General features: G+C 39.9%; 1 pseudogene; it reads left to right on the forward strand.

Moving 5' to 3' along the window:
• Window positions 1-7,035, forward strand: part of LOC102831492 — a 34,512-nt pseudogene that overhangs the window by 368 nt on the left and 27,109 nt on the right.

Consider the following 7,035-nt stretch of genomic DNA (forward strand, 5'->3'; position numbering starts at 1 on the left):
CAATAACAACAGTCTGATTGACTACTACAAGAACAAGCAAGTTATTTGCCAGGAAGCCATCAAGGCAAACAGTTGGGTCCCCTCAGGACTAACCCATTTCCAAGACTGAGACTCAAGGGGAATACACTAGCAGTCATGCTGGTGACCATGTAGTTTTACTGATAAGGGGAAGTAGGGGAAAACCAACAATGAAGTTGTGAGCTAAGTCTGATCACATTCAATAGACTCCTGTCAACCTGGGTAGAGGCCTGGTTTTCCAGCAGTATGGCGAGACCTGGAGACTCCTGAGCACAGGGACAGGGACATGGCCACAGAGGACTAGAGCAGAGAGTGAAGCGTTGAGATGATATGAAGTCAGTGGAGATGTACAAGAACACCCATACTTGCAGACAGTACCCAATTGACCTGGTTTCAGTGGCTGGATGATCAGAACTCGACTAGAGGAAGAAATAAGAGGAAAAAAAAGAGTAATTCACTACAATTTGATGAAAATAACCTATACTTATGGATGTAATAGCTCAAAAGAGAGAACAAATCTTTACAGCGAGGATCATTCCCACCCCCAAAGTACACAGAGTTGACAGGTATGGGCAACTTGGACACTGGCTATCCAAAATGGGTGGGGTGGCGGGGGAACTACAAAGGCTCGAATTGACTAGCTTACAAGCTTTCAAGAGGGAGCCTATTTCCAGAGGGTGTGGGGGAAGGTAGAATCTCCACTGAATGATTTCCAACCAGTTGAGAAGGACAGGGCTGGTGAAAGGATATGGGGATAAGACTCTTGTGGTTCAACAGTAAATAATTCCTATCAGGACTGACAGGGAGAGTTGCAAATGTAAAGATAGATGTTTTGTAACAAAAGGAGGAGAGTGGTTGATTTTACAGTCCAGGAGCGCAGGACCCTGGGACCATCAAGGGAGAAGAGTGGAATGTGGGACCCTATCCAGAGAAGCAGTGATGCCAGAGATGGAGGCAGAGATGATGACGTAGAGAGTTGGAGTGGCTGGGGACTCTGGACTCAGGGAGGGAGAGGATCTGAGGCAGGCTTGTAGGGTGTATCCTTTGGTCCTCCAATGATGCATGGAGGGGGTTGTAATCATTGCAATGAAATGAAATTAAAAAAAAATAAAAGGTAGATGTTCAACCATCTCAAGAGGTAACAAACGATCAAAAGCCAATGGTACTGAAGTCCAATGTACATTGAAGACAATGGCAGAGAACAAGGCTCCAGGAATTGATGGCATACATATTGAAATGTTTTAACAAACTAATGGAGCACTGGATCTACTCACTCATCTATGCTAAGCGATTTGGAAGACAGCTACCTGGCCAACTGATTGGAAAAGAACCATATTTCTGCCAATTTCAAAGAGAGATGACCAAATGGAATGCAGAAATCATTGGACAATGTCATTAATATCACATGCAAATAAAATTTTGCTTAAGATAATTCAAAAACAAGTGATAAACTATGAATAACATTTAGAAGAATGGATGTTCCAGAACTCCTAATTGTGCTCATCAGGACCAAGAGGCAGTCTATCTAACAGACCTAGGATACTCTGAATTGCTTAAAATTAGGAAAGGTGGAATCAGGGCTGTACTCTTTTACTATACTTATTCAATCTTTATGCTGAGTAAATAATCAGAGAAGCTTAATTATATGACGAAGAATACGTCATCGGTATGACATGCAGATGACACAACCTTGCTTCCTGAAAGTGAAGAGGACTTAAAATACTTCCTGATGAAAATCAAAGACCACAAACTTTAGTGTGGGTTGTACCTCAATGAAAAGGAAAAAAAAGTAATCAACCACTGGACCAATAAATAACAAAATGGAGAAAAGATTGAAATTGTCAAAAACATCATTTTGCTTGGATCCATAATCAACAATCCTGGAAACAGCAGTCAAGAAATTAAATGATGCATTGCATTATGCAACTATGCTGCTTAAAAAATCTTTAGTGTTTAAGTGCAAAGATGTCATTTTGACCCAAGCCATAGTATTTTTAATAGCCTGATATGCATGTCAAAGTTGGAAAATGAATAAGGAAAACTACAGGTAATTTATGTATTATAGTTATGGTATGAAGAAGTACAATAAAAGTACCTAGGCCTGCCAGAAGGAAAAACAGATGTTTGGAAAGAAGTACAGCCTGCTTCTTAGAAGTCAGAATCGGGAGACTCGGTCTCTCATATCTGGGATACTATCAGGAGGGTCCATTCCCTGTAGAAAAATGATTAGTAAAGTGGAGGGTCAGCAAAAAGAGGAAGGCCCACAGTGAGATGGATAGGCACAGTGGCAGCAGCAATGGATTCAGTGGTAACAACAGTGAGGATGACATGAGACTGTGCAGTCTTTCGTTCTGTTGTGCATAAGGTTGCTATGACCTGGAACAGACTTGATGGAACCTTACAATGACAACAGCTTAGAAGCAAACATGTCAAGACATTGTGTGTGCTATTTTGGACATGTTAATAGAAGGGACCAATCACTGGAAAGGGACTGTGAAGATGCAATAGTTGAAGTGTTCATCTGTTAATTGAAATTTCAGAGGTTTGAACTCAGTGGGAGTTCCATGGGGGGAAAAGACCTGGTGATTTGCATTTGCAAAAATTACAGCCTTTTAAACCTTATGGCGGTGGCAATAGTTGTGTGTCAAGGAGTCAGTTGTGACTCATAGTGACTGACCTTATATAGGGTTTCTGAAGCTGCATTGTTCCAAGAGCAGAAAGTCTCATCTTTCTCTGGAGAGGCTGGTATATTTGAACTGCTGACTTTGTGGTTAACAACCATCTCTGCCTTTTTCTTAATATGGTATTCTTTTACTGTGTCTTGGTGTACTAATTCTCCATCTACCTTCTCTCATGAGAACTCCTGCTCTCATTGGATTTTGAACCTACTTTAAACCCAAGACTATCTTATCTGGAGATCGCTAATTAATTACATCAACAAAAAGTTCAGCTTTACACATTCTGGAAGTAGGACTTGAACATAATCTTCTCTGGCAGCATAGTGATTACGAATTGGTCTGCTAACCTCAAGGTCAGTAGATTGCAACTACTGGCAATTTCATATGATAAAGATGAGGCTTTCTGCACCCATAAGGATTTACAGCTTCAAAAAACCTATACAGGGTTGCTTTGAGTTGGAACCGACTCCACGGCACATAACACTACCACCACCACATCTGGTGTTGGCACTGTAGAAAACACTGGACCATAAGGTCGGTTTGAACCACAAAGTTGGTAGTTCAAACTCACCAGTTGCTACTTGGAAACCCTATACAGGGTTGCTATGAGTAGAACTGACTCCACATCACTTAACAACTTTCAACCCACTACAGCGTCCTTTTCTCAGTTTTATCAAGAGAATGAAGTCAGGGAATCAACTGGCATAGTCTCATCTGAGGCTCAGGATTTTCTTCTAAGCTCATTTGGATTGCTGGTAGGATTGAATTTTTTGTGGTTATAGGACTTTTATTCCATTTTGTTTACTTGCTGTCAGCCAGGGGGCAGTCATACTGCCATTTTATTTTATGTCTGCCTCTATAAGCTTTCTCTGACTATAGGTCTTTCCAACTTTGAATCTAGCAGAATTTTCTGATGCTTGGAGTCCCTCAGATTTCAGATAGGGCTCAGTCATTTGAAGAGCTTAAATTATTAGGTCAGGTCCACTCATGGTTATCTCCCTTTTGACTAACTCAAGTGAGTTGAATTCATACACTGTATCTGTGAAATGTCTTCAACTTCGGCATACATAATATCATAATTATGGGTATAAAATCCTTCATAGTTACATATTCACAGTCTTGTTCACACTCAAGGGGAGAGGATTGTACATAATGTACATACCAGGGTGTGGGATGATTCCATAATTCTCAAAATTCTGTTTACCCTTAAGAAAAAATGGGTAGTATGAAAGTAAATAATTTGCATGTATTTTTTTTTCTAATGGAAATAAAAAATTTTGTTTCACCCATTAAGATTGTCTAAATAGTCCTGCAGACACTTGAGTTGAGTCAGCTGTTGCTGAACACCTCATTCTTTCAGTGTAATCCCGCCTTTATATGTTCTTTTAGCATAGAGGAAGAAAACATATTAGTTTCACCTGAAATATCCTTTGTTGTTTCTTTTTGTTTTCTTGTTTGGTTGTTATAACATCTTGTCATTCATTGTGTAAACAGTAACACAAATTGCTACTTCTAATCTGACCCCATTGCTCTCTTTTTCCATTTAAAGAAGATAATAGCATTGCAGTATTTAAGTGGTTGACACAATAATTTTCTCTCTATATATGTTAGAACTTCATTAAGCCAAGTGGATTTTTCGCAGGATCATGAATTTCAGTGCTTTGCTATATCTACGCAAACAATGAAAACATATTATTTTGCCGGAGGGTCAGTCTCTGATTATGAGGTTTCCTTTCTTTGACCTAAATGTCTCAGCGTCTGACTTTATGCTTTGCTCATGCTCCTTCTTGTTGCATATTTGTTGCAGACTGTGTAAGACTGGTCAGAAGTTCGAGGCCCTACAGGCCCGAGTGTAACAAATGAGGCCACTGGCAGTTAATGGCAAATTGTTTTTCATCTTTTTCATGTATTAATTTAATACACGGAGCTCTTGATAATCCACAGATAAATGTGATATTTTCCTAAAGCCTAAGACTAAAAGTTGCAAGGTCAAGCCTTTCTCCAAAAGGATTAACTAAAAATATCTTAGCTACTTCTCAGTTCTTTGTTCTATAGACAAAGAACCCATCCTCCCTAATCCTTTTCCAGGTGCCGCCCATTCACCTGGGCGTCTTGAGTCCTCCTGCAGACCTGGCTCAGGAAGCCGAAGCAGCAGAACTCCACCCAAGCTTTTGTCCTTACCTCTCACCTTCCCTCAACTGAGCTCAGGGGCTATAGATATGTTAATTGGGCCTGAGAATCCAAGTTGCTGGCCTGGAATTCGAACCAGCGAAGTACGATGTAAAGTTACCTGAAGGTCTGGAAAAGTACTGATGTTAGCTGAACCTTGCCTAAGTCCCTCCCAGCTTGGTGTGAAGCTCCTCCCCTAAATAAAACAGAGACCGGGGCCTCCCCAAGTGTGCATTACGGGTTGGAAGGCATGCAGTAGAGATTGCAGGGCAGTGAGTTGCTGCCTGCAGAGGCCATGATGCCTGTAATCCCAAGCCTGCCCACCAGTGATGTATCCACCCTGGCTTTGGGGTGCCTCATTGTCTCCCTTTTCTGTTTGGTCTGTGTATTCTTTCACTATCCCTATCGCCGCTGGATCTCCCCTCCTCGTGAACCAAACACTCGTGAACAACACAACTATGTCGAGTCCAGTCCCCGACACATATTGAACCACAACATTTTAGTTACATACATCAGAATTAACGAGATAGTTATGAAAGCTCAACACAAGTAATTTGAGTATTGGATGCTATAAAAAATATTTTTATTTCCCAGGTAGTGCCCTTCATCTTTTCCCCAAAAGGGGAAATTTCTTTCTCTCAGTACTCCTTACCTCATTCCAAGTTATGATCTTTTTGCATTTTTAGCCCTCCTCCTGCCTATCTTTATGAGGTCTCCATGGGGGCTAAGTAAAGATTCAACCTTCTAATCAACCAGGGAATGACTGCTTTCTTTACAGCCCCTCTAATTCTTGGTTGTGTGGAAACTAAGGCGAACTCATTCATTAGGGAAGTTACTCCATGAGTTCCTGTTGTTTATAATCAACTTGTTTAAGTGTAACATTTTTAGTGATTTGCAATGATTACCAATTTTGAAGTGATTACCAATCCCCAGAGAAAAACTGACTCTAATACTGACTAATGAAGTTTTGATTTTCATTTTACTTTTTTTCTTCACTGTTTCTGTTATCCTAGTATTTTATATCAAGGTGAAATTGAAGAGCAGAGTTTATGAGATAAATTTTGCTGATAAAGACTGAAATTTAAATGTTTAAACTAATACTAATATTGTTTTTGTTGTTGATATTGTTAGGTGCCCTTAAGTTGGTTCTAACACATACGGACCCAATAGATAACATAATGAAACACTGCCCAGTCTTGGCCATCCCCACAATTGTTACATTTGAGACCATTGTTGTTGCCACAGTATCAACCCATCTCGTGTGGGTCTTCCTCTTTTTTACTCACTTTCCACTTTACCAAGCATAATAGGGATTGACCTTCCTAACAACATGTCCAAAGAACGACAAAGTTTCATCAACCTCCCTTCAAAGTAGCTTTCTGAACTTCTTCCAAGAGAGATTACAATTTGTTCCACAGCACCATGCCAGAAGACCTGAATAAGTACACTGAGAAGATAAACCCTGGTGCACACCTTTCTGGATTTTAAACCATTCAGTATCTCCATGTTCTCTTCAAATGACTGTCTCTTGGACTGTGTATAGCTTACTCATGAGCACAATTAAGTTTCTGGAATATCCATTCATTGCAATGTTATCCATAGTTTTTCATTATCTAGATGGCATAGAGCATTTGCACAGTTAAAAAGCACAAGGAAACATTTTTCTGGTATTCTCTGCTTTCATCAAGATCCATGTGAGTCCAACCACGCTGTAAAAGAGTATAGCGCTTCCTCAGAAAGTTGGAAATAGAAATACCTTATGATCAAGCAATTCCTCTCCTTGGTATATATCCACAAGAAATACAACTCATAATATAGATGTAGTAGCTGAAAATACTGAAAGGGAAGAAGTCTTCACATCAAGTATGAATCCTATCCCCCCTGCATACAGGGTAGAAAGGGATGGGCAACTTAGACATTGGCTATCTAAAGTGAGGGGATGATAAAAGCACAAAGTGATTGGCTTACAAGTTTTCAAGAAATAGTTCAGTTTAAGAGTGTGTGGGGGTAAGGTAAGGTTTCAGCTGAATGGTTTTCATCTTATCTAGATGGGTCTGGTGAACAGATGGAGATAAGATTCTTATGATTCAATAGTGAGTAACTGTTATCATGACTAGTTGCTATTGTTACAACTGTAAAGGTAGAAGTTTTATAACAAAAAAAAAGGGGG

Source organism: Chrysochloris asiatica, unplaced genomic scaffold, assembly GCF_000296735.1.
Source record: "Chrysochloris asiatica unplaced genomic scaffold, ChrAsi1.0 scaffold00070, whole genome shotgun sequence".
Classification (NCBI taxonomy): domain Eukaryota; kingdom Metazoa; phylum Chordata; class Mammalia; order Afrosoricida; family Chrysochloridae; genus Chrysochloris; species Chrysochloris asiatica.